This window comes from Oryx dammah, unplaced genomic scaffold, assembly GCF_014754425.2.
Source record: "Oryx dammah isolate SB20612 unplaced genomic scaffold, SCBI_Odam_1.1 HiC_scaffold_5, whole genome shotgun sequence".
Classification (NCBI taxonomy): domain Eukaryota; kingdom Metazoa; phylum Chordata; class Mammalia; order Artiodactyla; family Bovidae; genus Oryx; species Oryx dammah.
Genome location: NW_024070189.1, coordinates 14,523,103 through 14,543,562, shown reverse-complemented (window position 1 = coordinate 14,543,562; position 20,460 = coordinate 14,523,103). Strand labels below are relative to the sequence as shown.

At 43.5% G+C, this 20,460-nt stretch overlaps 1 non-coding gene across 1 annotated transcript; it reads right to left on the bottom strand.

Annotated features, from left to right (window-relative positions):
* Window positions 1-2,147: 2,147 nt before the first annotated feature.
* Window positions 2,148-2,219, bottom strand: TRNAS-GGA. Its single transcript has one exon. It is a non-coding gene; the product is annotated as a tRNA-Ser (tRNA).
* Window positions 2,220-20,460: the final 18,241 nt, after the last annotated feature.

Below are 20,460 nucleotides of genomic sequence, written 5' to 3'. Positions count from 1 at the left end.
GGATCTATTTGTCAGTTCCACTGTATAATCATAAGGGCCATTATTTAGGCCATTATTATCTTTTTGATAGTGGCAGGATTTGTAGTGATATCTGCTATTTCCTTCCTGATTTTTATAACTGTCCCTGGGCAGAGTATATGGGATCAGAGAGGCTTTGCAGCCAAGTCACATGTTGTAATGGGTCCCTTTTGCCTGTTTCTCCCACTAGCTTTGGTACTTGGGGGGAGCAGAAGGGTAGTCCCTAGCCTGATAGCAAATGAGAGAACTTCTTGGCCATGTATTATTCAGAGGGTCTCTAGTTCTGTTCCCCTTGCCCAACGTGTCAGGCTGATTTCAGAAGGATGTTTTCAGAGGAGCTCCCTTTCAACCCAGAGGAAGAATGAGTCCCCTTGGGCTGCCATCTATTGCTAGGTTGGGGGCCAGGGAAATACCAAATTTGAGTCACCTTCTTGTGTCGGGTAGGGTCTGCAAAATGCCTTGCCATTGTGCTGTTTCATCTGTCTGGGGTCCCAAACAAGTTTCCCTTCTTCTTATCACCCATCAGGGTCTCTTCTGGCTGTCTCTTGAGTTATTTCCAGTGCAGTTTATATTTAGGGGAATGAGCAAAGAGAAAGAGGTCTCCACCATTCTGTCCAGACCAGAGTTTGGGTATATTTTTTAAAAAGTTGTCATCGGTTCTCAAATGTCTCCTATCTGTGTTTAGAAACTTCATCATTCTGGGGACCAGAGTCATTTTTGCACTCGTGGTTCCCAACCATTGCTGCTTTGAAGCAGCCACATGATCCCCAAGTTTCTTCTGTGACTTGGTGCCTGGATCTGTCATAGAAGCAGCTGGTGAGGATGAGTGGTCAACAGGTGATTGTTTGGGGAAAAACCAATAACAAAGTCAGTCAAGTCCCAACACATGGGTAAATATCTTCAGTTAAATGTTTATATTATAAACATGGCCTTCCTTCTCTTTTCTCTTAAGCTTGTCTTAAAATTCATCTTAACTGGATCTAATGTGTCCATAAGACAAAGGAATGGGCTTCCCTGGTAGCTTAGTTAGTAAAGAATCTACCTGCAATGCGGGAGACCTGGGTTCGATCCCTGGATTGGGAAGATCCCTTGAAGTAGGGACCGCCTACTCACTCCAGTATTCTGACCTGGAAAATTCCAGGGACTGTGTAGACCATGGGAGTGGGAAAGGACTGAGCCACTTTCACTTTCACTTAAACAAAGGAAAACATAAAGGGACTTATCTGAAGTCTTATCACATGTACTTACTAAAGGTTTTAGGTTAATTTCCCCCAAAACTGAGTAATGAGAGCCTCTGTATTAAAATGCAGATTCAGTATTCAACAACTGTGTCATAAATCAGAATTATGATTTTACATGAATATAATAAAACTTAATGAGAATAAATGTAAAATCATATATTTAGGTATGAAATATTATTAAGTGAATACAAGTCAGGAAGCAATTTATCAACAGTTTTATTTGATAACCAGAATAAAAGATTTAGTTACCCTGACCTAAAAAGCTATGATCATTTTAATACAAATTTTGGAACTGGGGCAAAAGGTAAAGATCCTTCATGCTCTATCACAGTGCTTCTCAAATTTTAATGTGCATGCAGATTAGTTGGATATCCTGTACAGCAGAAGATTCTGATTTAGTAGACACTGCATGAGGCATTCAGAGAAGGAGATAGCACCCCACTCCAGTGTTCTTGCCTGGAGAACCCCAGGGACGGGGGAGCCTGGTGGGCTGCCGTCTATGGGGTCACACAGAGTCAGACACGACTGAAGTGGGTTAGCAGCAGCAGCAGCAGCAGCATGAGGCATGAGATTCTGTAGTCAAAAAATCTCCAGATGATGCTGGTTCTGTTGATCAGGGAACCACACTTTGGGGAACAAAGCCCTGTACTATACAGATTACTTCTAGGGTGAGATATTCATTTATGAGCAAGCACATCTTCAGAGAATCTTTGAGAAATGAATTTGTTCAGAGAAGACAAGGCTAGATAGTTAGAAGTGAAGTGAATTCGCTCAGTCGTGTCTGACTCTTTGCGACCCCATGGACTGTAGCCCACCAGGCACCTCCCTCCATGGGATTCTCCAGGCAAGAGTACTGGAGTGGGTTGCCATTTCCTTCTCCAGGGGATCTTCCCAACCCAGGGATCGAACCTGGGTCTCCTGCATTCCAGGCAGACGCTTTAACCTCTGAGCCACCAGGGAAGCAGATAGTTAGAAGTTAGACACTAAAAAAGAAAGTAGATTAAATTGGAAATGATGGTCATCTCTGATTGGTGTGATTCTAAAGGAGATTTATTTTATTTTATTTCCTTTCCTTGTATGTGTTTAATAAACATATTTCAATGACAGAAAAAGAAGTTAGACACTAAGTTCCATGAATATTAGTAGAAAGATCAACCTTTAATCAAGTAAGAGTTCTTTCAAATTGATAATATAAACCATCCAAAGACAAACTGACAAACAATTCTACAATGACAATAAAAAAAAAAAAATCACAGAAGACCAAGTACAGATAATAATAAAAACTCAGTTGGTGGACAGGCAAAAGTTTAAAAACTTGATAAAATCCAATGGGAAATAGGCTTTTTTTTTTTTTTTTTTGGTAGAATATGAATTACCACAGTCTTTTTGAAAAGTAATCCAGCATTATCTGTTAAAATAAAAAATGTGCACATATACTTTGTCTCATCAATTCCAATTGTGAGAGTCTTCACTAAAGAAATTAAACCTAGAATTAGGAAGATACTCACCAATATGTTTACTGTAACATTTTTGTGAAAAGAGCTTGGAAACAACCTGAATGTCCGTCAACAAGTGATCGACTAAGCAGTGGCATATGCAATCAAAGGGAGAACTTTACATAAATACTTGCCTTGCAAGGGTGGCATAATGAGGTAGTGAGCTCCTCGTACTAGAATGTTCCATCAAAGGCTGTTAGAAATGCTTTCTGGGGAATTCTTTTAGAGAATTCTAAACATATTAGTCTGTGTGATTTCTGAGTTTCCTTCTGACTCAGAAATTCTATAATTCTATAAATTCAGCACAGTGGCCTCAATGAGAGAAAGGAAGGAAGGCAAGTTTTCCACCCTATTTTTATCTACTCTCCTTATTTTAGAACTGGGACTTTGGGAGCAGTCGTAAGGGGTGAAATATTTTCATTAGCATGTAGGCAGGCCACAGACTGAAGCTATTTCGTTTAGATATATAATAAATGAAGAACAAATGGTTATTGGTTCTCTATGCCTAATTGTTGAAATAAGATCCATATTTCAAAAAATGCCTCTTTTATATTCATAGTCACTAGCAGAAAGTGACTAATTTGTGACTGTGCAGGGACAGGCATTAAACACCCTGAGCATATGGATAAGTGACTCTGTGTGTCTAAGATGGATGGAGCCTGACGCCTGCTCCTTTGCCAGGAGCGTGGGCCAGCATAAATGGACTCAGGAAGCAGAGAAAGCCATCTCCTTGTGTACTGGACGGGGGTGAGCAGCCGGACGCCTGCATTTCCCTCCATCAGTGATTTCAATCCGTGATACTTCCTCAGAGGTGCTTCGGGGGCCCAGCAAGCATTCGTTGCAAGTGTTTGAAATATGTTCAAATAGTTATTTTTAAGACTGTAATTAAAAACTAGCTAGCAAACACATTCAAATGGGATACATATCCAATTTTAACACACTGGAAACCATCAAAATATGAATATACATTCTCACTGGCTGTTTAACAAGTATCATGAATGTCAAAGCATGAAATAAGGTTGTATATTAAAATTCGATTGTTTGTTTTATGCTTCAGTATAATTTGGAAGATAGGAAATTTCACTGCTAAAGCTCTTGATAATACCTGCCCCAAATCACAAGTAAGGGAAAACAGGAAAGTAAAGGTAGGATGAGTGAAGCTCGAAACATTTCTGTTAGAGTGATTTCTTCACATGATTCTCACATCTTTCATTTGCTTATTTATTTATTCATTTGGCTGCACTGGGTCTTGGCTACAGCCTGTAGGATCTTCGTTGTGTTGCGCAGGATCTTTCGTTGCAGTGCACGGATTCTCTAGTTATGATGCACAAGTTCTGGCACAGGGATTTCAGCCCTTGTGGCACAAGGGCTCTGGAGTTGCAGGCTTAGCAGTTGCAGCTCAGACTCAGTTACTCTGCAGCATGTGAGATCTTCGTTCCCCTCCCAGGGATGGAACCCATGGCCCCTGCATTACAAGGCAGATTCTTAACCACTGGACCCCCAGGGAAGTCCTTAGCCCTCAAATCTTTAAATAGTCCTTACTTCCTTCAGAACACCCCACCTTAAAATATAAAAGCTCTGTATCCCACTTGAGAACATCTGTTTTGTTCTTTTCAGTATCTGATCATCCTTCTTCGCTCATTCTTATTTTATACTGTCATTTTGGGGGCAGGGGGAAGGGAGTTGTTACTAGGAGTTGGAATTAAGTTAAATATTGGTAAATGACTTGCACGACAGTTTCTATTTGAAAGAAAGGCGTTCCTCTTGAAACAGTTCTTTTTCTATTGCAAATGTATTTTGAGAAATTAAGTGAGCTAGGTAACTTTCCAGCACAGACCTAGAGTTTGAGTGTTTTGGTTCAGATTCTAGTTCCACCATCTGTACGGTGCAATGTAACATGCACACCTTTTCTAAGTGCTGCTGTTTCCCTTTCAGCAATTTGGGGATAATGTTAGTACTGTCACCACAGGGTTCTTGTGAAGGAAACAATATCCAGAAAGTATTTAGCATGGTATCTAGCATGTGATAAGCATTCCACATATATTAATGCCACTATTGTTTTATACATTTTTTGCCCAAATTTAAATACTATGAGAACTATGGATACCAAGGAGAAAAATAAAGGGGAAGGCTAAGAGGCACTCTGTGTGCAATCATTTATGCTATAGAATTGTCATAAGACTTTTGCATTTATTATTTTATTCATCAATAAGACTTTTTGATTAGAAACCAACGTTCTGAGAAGACACCAAACAGCAAGTAATGAAGGTAGAGGAGAGCAGATAGAAGTGAGGTCTTAAGGTAAATCTAGTACTCTTTTATGCTGCCCATGGGGTTCCCCAGGCAAGAATACTGGAGTGGGTTGCCATTTCCTTCTCCAGGGGACCATGTTTTGTCAAAATTCTTCACTATGACCTGTCCAACTTGGGTAGCCTGCATGGCATGGCTCATAGCTTCACTGAGTTACACAAGCACCTTCACCATGGTGAGGCTGTGATCCATGAAGGGGTTGGCCAAACTTGGGAAGATAGTGGAGGACAGAGAAGCCTGGTTCATTGCAGGACATGGGGTCGCGTAGAGTTGGACACAATTTAGTGACCGAGAAACAGTACTCTTTCTTCTATGGTGTGCCTTCTGTCATAGTTGCAAGACAGAGCTGTTAAAGTTAATAACAGGTTGCTGGGTTTTTTCTGCTCATTATTTTTCATAGGTATGGAATTCTGATGTCCCCTCAGTTCAGTTCAGTCGCTCAGTCGTGTCCGCCTCTTTGCGACCCCATGAATCACAGCATGCCAGGCCTCCCTGTCCATCACCAACTCCCAGAGTTCACTCAGACTCATGTCCATCGAGTCCGTGATGCCATCCAGCCATCTCATCCTGGGTCGTCCCCTTCTCCTCCTGCCCCCAATCCCTCCCAGCATAAGAGTCTTTTCCAATGAGTCAACTCTTCTCATGAGGTGGCCAAAGTACTGGAGTTTCAGCTTTAGCATCATTCCTTCCAAAGAAATCCCAGGGCTGATCTCCTTCAGATGATAACTAATGCTGGCCATTCTTCATTCCTCTGATATTAATTTTTGTGTAAATATAAGACAGTTGGTAACCCCTTCACTGCATGAAGCAGAGGAGGGAAGAATTTCACAAAAGGAAGATGTTACTTCAGTTGGGAAAACAAAACAAAATAACCTCAGTTACTTTAACAGGTGAAATGTTATATAGAAAATCAGTTGAAAGGCACTGGTGGACCGAAAAGGCAAACGGGGACACACGGAGTTAATACAGAGAAAGTCAGGGTAGGAAGCAGCTTTCACCACTAGGACCAGAGAAACACAGAGCAGAATCTGGGATCATTAACCTGGAAGTTTGGAGGAGGAACCCAGATCCCTCCTCCCTGATCAAGCCTTGTCATTTCTCTTGAGCGCCCTCTATTGGCAGAGCCTCAGTAGCAATCGGATGACAAAGCAGAAAATGGCGGAGTCCCCAGCTCCAGCCTCACAGGCAGGTTTGGAACTGAGAGGCAGTCACTTAATAACCAGTACGGATGTATGCACGCACTGTCATGGTTAAGTGTGATTAATACATAAGATGTGTGTTACAGGATGAATTGTGTCCCTCCTAACTGATATGTTGAAACCCCAACTTCTAGTATCTTCGAATATAACTGTATGTGGATATAGGCCTTTAAAGAGGTAATTAAGGTAAAGGGAGCTGTTAGGGTAGGCCCGAATCCTTTATGACTGGAGTCCGTACAAGAGATCAGGACACAGACAGCACAGATCAAGGGACAGCTGTGGAAGGACACAGCAAAAGAGGTGGCCATATGCAAGCAAGGAAAGCAGCCTGAGAATGAAACTAAGCCGAATGATACCTTGGTGGTGGACCTCTAACCTCTAGAACTGTTCAGTTCAGTTCAGTTCAGTCACTCAGTTGTGTCCAACTCTTTGCGACCCCATGAATCACAGCACACCAGGCCTCCCTGTCCATCACCAACTCCCGGAGTTCACTCAAACTCATGTCCATTGAGTCAGTGATGCCATCCAGCCATCTCATCCTCTGTCATCCCCTTCTCCTCCTGCCCCCAGTCCCTCCCAGCATCAGGGTCTTTTCCAATCTGTCAGCTCTTCGCATGAGATGGCCAAAGTATTGGAGTTTCAGCTTTAGCATCAGCCCTTCCAGTGAACACCCAGGACTGATCTCCTTTAGAATGGACTGATTGGATCTCCTTGCAGTCCAAGGGACTCTCAAGAGTCTTCTCCAACACCACAGTTCAAAAGCATCAATTCTTTGGTGCTCAGCTTTCTTCACAGTCCAACTCTCACATCCATACATGACCACTGGAAAAACCATAGCCTTGACTAGACGGACCTTTGTTGGCAAAGTAATGTCTCTGCTTTTCAATGCTATCTAGGTTGGTCATAACTTTCCTTCCAAGGAGTAAGCATCTTTTAATTTCATGGCTGCAGTCACCATCTGCAGTGATTTTGGAGCCAAAAAAAATAAAGTCTGACCCTGTTTCCACTGTTTCCCCATCTACCTGCCATGAAGTGATGGCACCAGATAGTAAATCTCTGGTGTCTAATCCACCCAGTCAGTAGTATTTTGCTATGGTAGCCCTAGCCCACTAATACCATGTGCTACAGAAGAAGCAATTATTTTATACTGGATGTCTTCTAGACTCCATTATATTCAATTTTTTATTGCTATTTACATTATATATTATCTCAACTCTTCAGCCCCATCTGTCTTCATTTCCGCTGGATTAGGTTCTTATGTCCCATTCAAATTATACCTGATTGATTTCCCTACCACTGGTTTTCCTACCTTCAGTTTGCCCTGTCTGCACAGAATACTGATTACTCCACAGCTTAAGCCTCTTAATTCACTTCCTATAACCTGTAGAATAATGCCCAAATTCCTGTGTATGGATTCCAGGCTGCTTCTTCTCCTTCTGTCTGCCAGATCTCATCTGCTGAAATTGCTCACAGCCTTTATCTTAATATCATATATAGCAAGGTGGTTGAGGGGTGAGGGCTTAGAGTTTGGAGCTATAGAAAAGAAAAATGTGTATAAAATGGGAGAATTACCACAATCCATCAGTTCTATGATGAATTCCACTCAGCATTCTGTTTCTGATAGAGGAGCTAAAAGTTAAGAGACAATTAGGACTTTCAGAGGGCTGGCCCATCTTCCAAGTGTCCCATAAAAATCTGCAGAGGGACTAGAAGCATGCCTACCTACTAGGAATTAATCAGGGTTTAATTCAGAAAGGGAAGAGGAGAGGAGGAATAATAAGAGCTCCAACTGGTCAGGCACCTATGGTGTTAGCCAGTCACTGTGTTAAGCCCTCTGTATATGTTATGTATACCATGTAAGTCTCAAACAAAACACCCTAAGGTATTTTTATCTCCATATTACAGAACACGCTCAAGATCACTGAGGTAGGAAAGCTGCCTTCAAGCCCAGATTTATTAGAGTTTAAAGCCTATGATCTTTTCACTGTGTCAAGCTGCCTCAGCTATTACTGAACAGAGAGTGTTATTTGTTTCTATAATTGCTCTGGTTATTTAAGCAATAGAGTTTTGCTTTCAGAAAATAAGACCCTCATTTTCAATTCAGCACATCAGCTAGTAAAGCAGCTCTTTGTACAGAAAGCAAAATTAACCTATATTTAATAGCAACCCGTTATAGCTGCCAGAGCCATTGTCTCTGTAGCACAGAAGGTCTACTGCAGGTGCCTAGAGTTGCAACAACATAATAATGCATTTTGTCTTTCAAGGGGTAAAGACCTAGGATTGAAAGTGGTTGGCTGGGGAGACCGATGAAGACTTCTGACTAGTGAAAGGATAGTCATGCTGGTAAGTATAAGAAGAACCCGTTAGAAATATTATTTCTGGATTGGCTGCTGCACATATAAGTTGGTAAATATTTTGAGTGTCCTCTTTGTGAGTAGAGAATAGTTTGGGCACAGAACAAAATGGCTGTTTCTTTGACTTGTTAAATGCATCTGTATCTTGAGCAGAAAAGTTGGTAGAAAATGAGTAGTAAGAATGTTGAGCTTAATGAGTCATGATACATGCTAAGTCTACTGACAGTTTCAGCTCTGTGGACATGTTCAAAGAGATTTCATCTTCAAGAAATAGTTCGTGATCAATCAGGAGGAAACTGTTGATGGAGAAACACTGAAGATCCATTCCTGATACCACTAAGGTGAGGGTATTCTTTGTTTCTAGTAACGTATGGTATTTAAATAAGGAATATTCTGGAAGATTTGCTTAGCTGTTTCGGAAAAAGCTTCGGTTCTCATGGAAAGTAGTCTTTCTTACATATAATCTTTCTTGTGGCATTAAATGTAGAATACATAGCCCAGTGCTTGTCACAGGTATAGTTCAGCTTTCTTGTCCTTATTGAAACTCTAGCTGTTCAGACTTTTGTTCCACGATCCAGCCACCACCTGGGTGTAATCACCAAAACTGTAATCACTTCAGAGGAAACAATAGCTTCTAGAATGCTGTTATTTCTTTTATTAACCAAAACCTATACATACAATTAAATTAGATGTTCTAACCTATGTTAAATTTATATTTTCTTCATTAAAATAAGATAGCAGTTCAGGAGGTTTTGCCATTTGATACCTGTAGTGGTCTAATAATTTCAATGCAGATAAGAAAAAAGGTGCTTTTACCAACTGGAAGAAAGTGCAGTAAAATGGCCAGAAAAATTATTTATATTCAGATCCCAAGAGAGTAATCCACTTACACTCAGAAGCATGAAATCTGATTGCCCTTTTCTCTAATGTAAAACACCATGTACTACAATTTATTGACTATAAAACTACTCATCCATAGTCAAAGTATTTTGTGCCATGATTTCTTAATGCAATTTTCTGAGAAAGGATTGGTGTGAAATTGATCAACTAGTTACTCCATATGGAGAAAACCCCACCCCCATTTTTTAGCTCTGCATAGAAGGAAAAGGCAATGGCACCCCACTCCAGTACTCTTGCCTGGAAAATCCCATGGATGGAGGAGCCTGGTGGGCTGCAGTCCATGGGGTCGCTAAGAGTTGGACATGACTGAGCAACTTCACTTTCATTTTTCACTTTCATGCATTGGAGGAGGAAATGGCAATCCACTCCAGTGTTCTTGCCTAGAGAATCCCAGAGATGGGGGAGCCTGGTGGGCTGCCGTCTATGGGGTTGCACAGAGTTGGACACGACTGAAGCAACTTAGCAGCAGCAGCACACCTAGAAGGAAGACCTCCATAAAAATGGTAATGGAATTCTGCATTTCACTTTCATAATTTATTTGAAAATGAAAACAGCAATTTTTTAGGCCTCCAGAATCACTAAGTTGTCTTCCCACATATTCTTTTTTCTTCCCTGTTTCTTGTAAAGATAGACATTTTCTTTTCCAGCTTTTTACTTCAACTACCCTTCCTTCCAATGACCTTTTCATTCAGGAAACAGTGAGTTCAGTTACAATACTTTAAAGATAGTAAATTTCTAAGTAATGTTAAATTCACTCCCTGTGAATCAATTTAGATTCATCTAATGCTCATATTACAAAAATTGATGTACTAAATTGCCAAATGTTCCATAAACTTTTCAAAGAGGTTGAAGTAAAGTGTTTGGGTCTTATAAAAATAAACACTTTTGTAAAAATTCCCAATTTTCCACAATTTGAATTTGAATAGAGATGTATTTCCTTTCAGTCTCATAGCGTGTCAATGCTTTTTATTATTTGAAAACTGGTATGTGTAAAACTAGGAGTTTTAAGTTTTCATTTTCAAAATGTTTTGAGTCTTGGGAATTCATTTCCTCTTTCAAGAAATTATAAAGCCATTGAGTTTATATTAAATGCCACTTTTCACTTTGTCTGAAAGTCATTTTTACATTTGCCATTAAATTTATTTTCACTTGGAAATAGAACATTTCATCTGAGTCTGCATTTGTTGACAGTTGAGAAGAAACATGAACAGTTTCTAGAGGAAACGGTTTAGTCACAACCTTAGGAGGAAAGGATATTTTGTTTTAGGTCAAGGGATTCTTTTAATGGTAGAACTTTTCTGCATCAAGGACCATGAAAATATAATAATTTTAACATAATTATAAGTTTCTTTGAGTATGTTCAATCTAGTACAAGAGTCTTGCTAAATAACCAGCTCTCACCTCTCTTTGACAAGGATCTTTCTTTGATTACAAGAAAGCCAAATTTTAGTCCTCTTCACTCCAGACAAGTGTTCCTTATAATAGGAACTGTCAGTTTAATCACTTTACATAGGTTTTAACAGAGTGTTACCAAGAACAATAATTTGAAGTTTCTAATTAGATGTGTATAACAGAATCAAGGTGGGTTTAGCCAAGTAAGAGTGTTGGACTTTACCTACAATTTGACTTTACAATTTGGACTTTACCTATACTATTTCTGGCATTCTAGTAACTAATATTAAAAATGAAGAAATTTTACAATTTTTAAAGGCTTCCCTGGTGGCTCAGAGGGTAACGAATCTGCCTGGAATGTGGGAGACCCCGGTTCAGTTTCCCAGATTGGGAAGATCTTCTGGAGAAGGGCTTGGCAACCCACTCCAGTATTCTTGCCTGGAAAATTCCATGGACAGAGGAGCTTTGTGGGCTACAGTCCACAGGATCGCAAAGAATCGGACATGACTGAGTGACTAACACACACACGTGATTTTTCAAAATATTGTTTTTCCAGAGCAAGCTGAGTTAATGAGCTATCTAGCTCCTAGGTACACAGGGCATGGTCCAGGAACCCCCCTGGTGTCAGCTGGGAGTTTGTAGGAAATGCAGAGTCTCAGGCCTGTGGAATGCTCTTCTTTAATGAGCCTCCTGGGTGTTGCATGAGCACAGTAACGTTTGAGAAGCAGCATACTAGTGAACGTGGGTACTCGGAAGGGCTGAAGAATGTTTATTGCAGAGAGTGCCCCAGTTTATGTGCTGAGGCAGGCTGCTGTGCGGCAAATGGTTTGCAGGTGGACCGAGGCAACAGCCGCCCACGGGTGGGGACTGATGCAGCCAGAACCTGGGGCAGCCCCTACAGGTGCAGGCGGCCTTGCCCACTAACCCCCGGGTGCCACACAGATAGCATCATTAGCTGCGTGCACTGCTGCAGGGAAAGGCAACAGAATGCAGCTCAGATGAATTAGATTTAATAGGGGGATATTTTCCTGAGAAGGATTAGAGACAGAAAGCGTAGAGAAGCAGTAAATCGCTGCTCTTAGAAAGTGAGAGTGAAGTCCCTCAGTCATATCCAACACTGCGACCCCATGGACTGTAGCCTGCCAGGCTCCTCCGTCCATGAGATTTTCCAGGCAAGAATACTAGGGGGTGGGTTGCCATTTCCTTCTCCAGGGGATCTTCCTGACCCAGGATCAAACATCGGTCTCTCACATTGCAGGCAGACTCTTTACCATCTGAGCCACCAGGGAAACTGATGCTCTTGGGCAGAGACAAATCAGAAGTGAAGAAGCCAGGATAAGACGAGTTTTGCTTGAGTTCGCTAAATCCTCGCATAGTTAAATAAGCAGAACTTAAACAATAATCACATGATGTTGGAACAATAGCTCCTGCCTGGCGGATTTGTTGTTCATAGCTCTTGCTTTGAGATAAAGTAGCAGAGCCAAAAACATGCATAAATTTTTTCAGCAGTAAATCCTTGACAATGACAACGGAAGGATCACTGAATAATATGATAAAGACCAAATCAGAAAAAGCATTTCTCCAAGCTGTATTTGTCAAAATATTTGTCCTATGCTTTGAAGAGGGTGACTTCAACATTGATATAAGAACCCAACTCCATTGTGATTGTTATTGCTGTAAATGGCCTTGTGCTTTAGTAAATTTTTCAGTTAATATTTTAACTCTTGTTCCTTAGTATGGGTCAGCCTTTTTCAATTAATATGTGTATTTTTTTTATTTTAAAGGGACAAAACTAAAGAATTCCACAGTCTTGGCCTCTCGGAGCACAGCAATGGCCTCCAATTGACTTCTCTAGGTACAGGTTTCCTCTTTTCAACCCATTACCCACATAGCTGTCAGAGAGAAAATTTGCAAATACAGATCCTTTATTGCCACCTTTCTGCTTATGCTTCTCCAGTGATATTGCATCGCTTTACGGAGAGTTGAAACTCCTTCCTGTGATCCTCATGGTATTTCTTAAGTCTCAGCTTCCTTTACGATCTCACACCCACCAGCGTTCCAGCCACATCATCAGCTGAGTTCCCCACACGTGCAGGGCTTTACGATGCCTCGCGCCTTCTTTGCACCTGCCGTCTCTTCAGCTATAATGCACTTCTCCTCCTTTGTTCACTTGGATAAACATTTCTCATTCTTGAGGCCTCAGCCCCAGTGCCAACCCCTCTTGGAAAGTCCTCTTTTTTTCTTCCTTTCTACTGAGTTGTTCCTCCGGAGCCCTGTGTACCTCTTGATCATGGATTTCTCATAGGATTTTGAAATTCAGACCAGCCCTGTGAGCATGCAAGCTGTATAGTTACACAGAACCCTGTTCTCTGGAGGGCCCTGTACTTTACCTAACGCTCTGGTATCACCCTTTTGAAATTCCTGATAATTTCATCTTTAAATTTGTGTTTTAAAGTGAAGTCCCGTAGGACAATGGAACGTACCCCTGAGCAGAGGACACCCATGCAGTATGTGTGTGTCATTTTTTAAACGGCCCCATTCACCTAAAACATTGGCAATGCTGGGACTCCCTAGGCGGCTCAGTGGTAAAGAATCTGCCTGCTGTTGCAGGAGGTGTCAGAGACCTGGGTTTGATCCCTGCATCAGGAAGTTCCCCCAGAAAAGGAAATGGCAACCATCTCCAGTATTCTTGCTTGAAAGGTGCCATGGACAGAGGAGCCTGGTGGGCTATAGTCCATAGGGTCAGTAGACATGACTCAGCGACTGAGCATGCACGTCTACTCCTGAATAAGCAGTGGTATTTACAAGCCCAAGAGGACATGCTTTCTTTTCCAGCTAGAAATTGCTTTGAAGACAGGAAGAAGCCAGTGATTTTCTAAGAAGGAAGGAAGAATGAGCAAGGAATCCTACCTTCCTTCCTACTCTTCTCAACGTCCCTGTGTTAGCAACCACTCACACCAGAAATATTAGCACAGGGGAAAAAGGGAAAGGTAGCCCACAGCCCACAGTCCCTTTACTTCCAGCCCTTCCTGATTCACCAGGAAATTAAAGGCAGAGAGTACACGCTTGGCAAGAAGCTTTACATTTTAGTGTTAATGGGGACTTTTATTCTGATTTTTTAATGAGAGTTGTCATACTTTGATTCTGCAGCTGACCCTGCTGACCCAGTCCTAATCTCTGCTTTCCTTGTCTGTGTGCCACATTAGATTAGGGGTTTTCTGAAGGAGGGAGAGTGTTTTTCACCTGAGTATCCCTAGTGCTTTCATGAAGCGAACTCTCACATGATGAATTTTAAAAGGCAACAGTGGCTAATCTTAATGTTCCTAGAAAAGGAACAACAAAATAACTCTCATACCAGAATGAAAGTGAAAGAAAGTGAAGTTTCTCAGTCATGTCCGACTCTTTGCGACCCCATGGATTGTAGCCCACCAGGCTTCTCTGTCCATGGGATTTTCCAGGCAAGAGTACTGGAGTGGGGTGCCATTTCCTTCTCCAGGGGATCTTCCTGACCCAGGGATTGAGCCCGGGTCTCCTGTATTGCAGGCAGACGCTTTACCCTCTGAGCCACAGGGAAGCCCTGAAGGGGTGCCTAACAAAGTACATTTTGTCTTCAAGGTGCCAAGATGGGGTAGGGAGGAGAAAGCCAGACCCCCAGTCAGCTGGTGCTGGTTTTGAACACCTGCCGTGTCTGTGCTAGGTGTGTGAGAGAGTCACATTATATCTAAGAGTCCATCGTGAGGTCTGGCTGCTTCCTCCCAGAAACAGGATAAATGGTGAGCGCTTAATGCTCGCAGGAGATATGTATATACATGCAGCATCACAGGGGCCAGGGCCAGGAAATCTGCCTAAGACACCAAAGTGGATGTCTATGTACACAGAGAAAAGTGTGATTCCTGCATGGGCAACTCAGGGTGAGGTGGAAGAATCCTGGTAAACGGTCTGGCTTCAAAGGCCAGGCTGTAGCCCAAGCCCCTAGATTCCTATCAAGCAGGTATTGTCCGGAGTGTTTGTGTGCGTGGACCTGGGGCCTGGTCACCAGGGAGATAGAGACTCAACAGCAGAATCGCAGGTCTCAGGAAGGACAACCCAAAGGATCAGGACCCCAGCCTTGGAAGGCAGTGGAGTCAGAGAAGTGTCAACAATTCAGGAAGGTTCTCAGAACAGGATCTCAGACAGGACCAGAGCAGGAAACTGACCCACAACCAAGGCCGAGGATGGAATATGGGGAACGAACAAGCAGGGACCAAGGTGGGTTCGGGTACTCAGTTGGGGAGTGACACAGACCCTGTGGGCATCGGTGAGTCCAGCTGAGAAGGCGACCTAGAGGCTAAAGAAATTGTTTAAGGAATGGAGGGGAAGAAAGCAGGGGAGATGCACGAAACTTAGATAGGAAACTTACAGTTTAGTTGCAGAAAGAAAACAAAGACACATGAAACAAAATAGGGTTCAACTCAGCCTAGCACATTAGAGCCAAATAATGAAGTTCACTTTTTAAGCAGTAGGGACGTCACAGTGGATTGGAGGAGTGAGTGAAGGCTTCCGGGAGGAGGTGGCGTGAGACCTGAATGTTAGAGTCAGTCCAGGCAGGAAGGTGGTGATGAACCCACAGGAAGCTGACCTCCGTGGCGGTGATCTCCATAAAGGATCTCTGCCCGGGAGTACGGAACCCCGGGGAGGGTGGTGTGTAGCTGACACTCCTCCATACATGGCCACGTCCTAGAACCTGCAAACGTTAGCTCATGTGGCAAGAAGAACAGCAGATGAGATCCAGTTATGAGGTGGGGTGATTATCTGTGTGAGCTCAGGGCAATTCACAGTGGCCCGTAGAAGACAGATGCTGGCCAGGTCAGAGGAGAGGGAAGCAGAGATTGGAGTGACGCGCTTTGAAGATGGAGGGAGCAACGTGAAACCAAGGAATGCAGGCAGCTACCAAAAGCACAGAAAGCAAGGAAACAGATTCCCCCTCAGACCCTCCAGGGGCTACCCCTGTGGCCACCTTGATGTTAGCAGTCAGGCTGATTTTTGACTTTCTGACCTTCGAAACCGTAAGAGGATAAATCTGTGTCGTGTTAAGCCACTGAGAGTGTACTAATCTGTTACAGCGGCAATGGGAAGTTCACAGAGGTGCTGAGGAACACGGACTTAGGCGCGGAGCCCTTTGCAATCACAGTGGCTATGCCAATAAAACCAGATGCAACCAAGTGTGTGATAGAACTTGCTGAGACCCCCTTCCCTTCTCCACACGGACCACGGGGGGGCTTCTACTTCACCGTAGTCAGCCCAAAGCCCAGCATCCCGAGCCCTTGGGTGCCAGCAGGTCTGGGATAGGTCAAGTGCTGGGAGTTTGGCTCGGGGCAAGGTCTGTCTTCCTGGCTTGCCAAAAGCTGCCTTGCCACCGTGACCTCACGGGGATTTTCCTCTTTGTGTGTGTGCTTGTGTCTCTTCTTACATGGACCCAAGTCCTGTCAGATCCACCCTTATGATCTCACTGGGCTTTAATCCTCCTTAAAGAGCCTGTTTCCAAATACAGTCACACTGGGGGTTCAGTTCAGTTCAGTCTCTCAGTCGTTGCAGTTCATGGGGTTGCAAAGAGTCAGACACGACTGAGCGACTGAGCTGAACTGAACCCCCAGGGTGACTCTTTGCAACCCCATGAACTGCAGCACGCCAGGCCTCCCTGTCCATCACCAACTCCCGGAGCTTACTCAGACTTTTGTCCATTGCGTCGGTGATGCCATCTAACCATCTCATCCTCCGTCGTCTCCTTCTCCTCCTGCCTTCAATCTTTCGCAGCATCAGGGTTTTTTCAAATGAATCAGTTCTTCACATCAGGTGGCCAAAGTATGGGAGTTTCAGCTTCAGCATCAGTCCTTCCAATGAATATTCAGGACTGATTTCCTTTAGGATGGACTGGTTAGATCTCCTTGCAGTCCAAGGGACTCTCAAGAGTTTTCTCTAACTCCATGGTTCAAAAGCATCAATTCTTCAGTGCTCAGCTGTCTTTATAGTCCAACTCTCATATCCATACATGACCACTGGAAAACCATAGCTTTTAGCACTCCAAAATATGAGTGGGGGTGGGAAGAGACATAATTCAGTCTGCACCAGATGTTGACAGTCAGGATAGCACCATCTTTTACTTCTAGGGTCCATGACTTCATTGTTATTATTGTGATGAAGACCATATCAGAAAACAAAATGAAAAATACTTTCAGAACACCTTTTAATATTCATGCATTCTTAAGACTTTCTAATGCCACAGTCTGCCCAAGAATTCACCCATCTGCCCTAAGAAAGAGAAGGGGACCCCATTGCATCCTGTCACCTTTTCCTCATCCCCTTTGTGAAAGGCTAATTACAGCGAGTACAATAGAAGAGATGCTATCTTTCTGTAAAAACCATACAGCTGAGGGCCGGCTGTCAGGAGGTAATTATACAAACAGGAGTTGCTCTCAAGCAGGACGTGAGGGTTTACCATCCCCAGCTACATAAAATGCCTAGGGAGCTCCACTAATTAACACCGACTGGAGATGTAGCCTTCTGTCTCTTTCAAATAACGTCAGCAGCAGCAGTGACGAGCCTGCAACTTCCAACATCACCCTCCTTCATTAGTTTGCTCTGACTCACCCTCCTCACATCCTACCACCCGATAAACCTTCCATCGAGTGATTTATCTTTCCATGTGTTGGGTAGCACTTAAACTACAGCCTTTTCTTGTCCTTATTTCCTACCAAATAATTATCCAGTGTCCGCTCTGTGCAAGGACATTCATATGTGCTATTTTATTCAGCCTCATTGTAATCCGGGTAAGTAGACATCATCCCTCTATAAATGAATAAAGTGATGCGCAGAGCAGTGATGTGGTTCACGGCACTAGCATTGAGTCATCCCAGTGAGCATCCGGAGGCATGAAGGGGCAGGGAACAGGAAAAGAAGGCTGGAAGAAGGAGGCGACGAAGCTGCAGGTGGGGGAAGCCGCGGTGCAGCCAGCTGAGCTCATCTCTGCCTTCCCTGAGTCAATATCGTCCTTCACATTCCCCAGAGATGCTCAGCCCAGAGAGTGATTTTATGGGAATCCATCGTAACAGGAACTTGTGCAACTGGCTTGACTAGAATTGGTTAGACTAGCTGTCCAGACACGGTGAAACTCTGTTCTATAAATAAGCCCTGGCTTCTATGCCTAAGGAGAGCTTACAGTCAGCCTACAGGGAAATATGCTCTATTTTTGCTGTAGATTTCCTTGTCCCAAGTGAAATGAAAAAAGACCTTTTTTTTTTTTTGCCTTTGTCCCATGTATTTCGCCCCACCCAAGATGAGAAAGGGCCCTAAATCTGCGCATGGGCCAGCCAGCTCCCTGCACTCAGCCTCTATCATGTTCAGGACCGAAAAATATGGTTACATCCCAGCCTTGCCACCACTGGGAGAAACAAGTGGGAAACCCGCTTCCCTCCCAGCTGTGCTCTCTCTAGGACAACAACCTTGATCTTTGGGAAGACAGGCCATGGCTTGGCTCTGCTTACTTTCTTTCTCTCTGAGCTGGTCCACGTGGGCTGGGTGCCACAAAGCAAGCCAATAAATACTGTCCTGCTCCTATTTTTCTATGAGAAAAAGTGATGCTGGTCACTATCATGAACTGAATGTTTGTGTCTTTCTGAAACACAAGAAGCCTACCAGGTGGTGGTATTAGGAGGTGATGGTATTAGGAGCTAGCTTTGGGAGGTAATGAGGGTGGAACCCTCGTGAATGGAATTAGGGTTCAGTTGCTCAGTCCTGATTCTTTGTGACCCCACAGACTGTAGCTTGCCAGGCTCCTCTGCCCATGGGATTTTTCCAGGCAAGAATACTAGAGTGGGTTGCCATTTCCTCCTCCAGGGGATCTTCCCGACCCAGGGATCAAACCCACATCTCCTGCATTGGTAGGTGGATTCTTTATCACTGCACCACCTGGGAAGCCCTGTGAGTGAGATTAGTGACCTTAAAAGAGTCATGAGAGAGGGGCTTCCCTTTCTGCTCTAGGCCATGCAAGGATACAAGGGTGGCTTCACTATCTGAATCCCAGAAGAGGCCTCCCAACAGAACCTGAGCATGTTGGCACCCTGGTCTTGGACTTCTAGCCTGTAGTACTGTGGGAAATGCATGTCTGGTGTTTCAGTTCAGTTCAGTCACTCAGTCGTGTCCGACTCTTTGTGACCCCGTGGACTGCAGCACACCAGGCCTCCCTGTCCGTCAACAACTCCCAAAGCTTGCACAAACTCATGTCCATCAAGTTGGTGATGCCATCCAACCATCTCATCCTCCATCATCCCCTTCTCCTCCTGCCTTCAACCTTTCCCAGCATCAGGGTCTTTTCAAGTGAGTCAGCTCTTTGCATCAGGAGGCCAAAGTATTGGAGTTTCAGCTTCAACATCAGTCCTTCCAATGAATATTCAGAACTGATTTCCTTTATGATTGACTGGTTGGATCTCCTTGCAGTCCAAGGGACTCTCAAGAGTCTTTTGGTGTTTACAAGCTACCTAATCTAGGGTGTGTTTGCTGTAGCATCCTGAGAAGACCAAGCAATCACTGACACAGGGCTTTTGTGAGACTTCTAGAGGTATGGTTGTGTTTATCGAAAAATCTTAAGTCACCAAACAGTTAGACAAGGTAAAAATCATGATTTGACCAAGGCCTATCTTAATTTAGGATATTGAAGAGTAGTGTCCCAATCTGTTCCCCAGGCTTAAAAATGTTCAAGTGGTATAATTTTCAGTCTCTAAACTCAGAGATTCAAAAATATCTCTCTTGGTTTATTTTCTATAAATCAAATGAAATATGAATTTAAGCAAACATCTTCCCAAGCTGTCAGGGAATTCACATCAGGTAATATTGGAACTGGCTTCCTATTCAGGTCTGATGAGCACCTGGAAGCCTGCAGTATCCTGTAACATCTGTTTTCTGTCTGCCTTTCTGGGGTCTTCATCCCTCAAGCCATCAAGGACACCATGACATCTGCATTGCTTAAACCCATAGTGGTCTGTCAGAGTCCCCACGCTTGAATTCAGCCTCACGGGAGGTACAGAAATGCTTGCAGAGGCTGGAAATCCCCTTCCCAAGGTGTCCTGATCCATCATCTCTGAAGTATTGCCACCCCCTTGGGTTCAGGTGTGGGCGGATGTAGGTCCACGGACCTCCCTCCCTCTCTCACCAGAGGGAAATCTCTTTTCTTTCCCTTCTCTTTCTCCCAAAGAGCTTCTTCCCTTCTTGTATTTCCCCTTTCCCTCTACTCAAAACATTCTGCATTATTGCTTCATTGGGCTTAGGTTTCAAAAACACTCAAAGTGTTTCAAACACTTAGGTTTGAAGTGATTCATGTTATATCTCCTGGATGTAGTGGCTAAACTTGGCCCTGGGTTTGTGAGGTTTAATCAGGTTTAGTACAACATGGGCAGTGCTGAAGCTGTATCTGCCCCCCAACCACCACCAAAAAAAAAATACATGATTGATGGGCAAGCCTGGGATGCACCGGTCTTACCAACCAGTGTGCCTTTTGGTTTTATCCCTTCCCTTTCTG